Consider the following 469-nt stretch of genomic DNA (forward strand, 5'->3'; position numbering starts at 1 on the left):
TTTATTCTGAAAGTCCTGGGCCTTGCCCATCTGACCTGCCACCTCTCCACTGGCCTATGACTCTGCCACGCCCGCAGCAAGACTCCTTGGCTCTAATGCCACAGTAAGTCAGCTAGGAGGGGAGTGGAGCCGGGGCCCAGGATCAGGCCCCCCGCTCTCTTGGGCAGCTAGCATTCAGCTAGCAGGGGTCTTGTCTAGGAGATAGAGGCCCAAGGCGGCCTGGAGCTGAGATACAAACCCACGGAGAAAAACCCATGGGCCTGGGTGTCTGGGGCTTGGGACAGAGGCTAAAGCCTGGCAGGGCAGGGTGTCTACTGAAGGCTGGACGGGGCCCTGTGCCACCCTGGCAGCTCTGGTGGGGCAGTGGGGTTGACTGACAGCAGGGGGTAAAGTGCAGGCCCAGACTCTGGGCCCAGGACTGGGATTCCCTGGCTTGGCCACCCTGGCTCTGAGGCCTCTTTTCCCTCAG

This window comes from Neophocaena asiaeorientalis, unplaced genomic scaffold (genome assembly GCF_003031525.2).
Source record: "Neophocaena asiaeorientalis asiaeorientalis breed wild unplaced genomic scaffold, Neophocaena_asiaeorientalis_V1.1 scaffold134, whole genome shotgun sequence".
NCBI classification, from domain to species: Eukaryota; Metazoa; Chordata; class Mammalia; order Artiodactyla; family Phocoenidae; genus Neophocaena; species Neophocaena asiaeorientalis.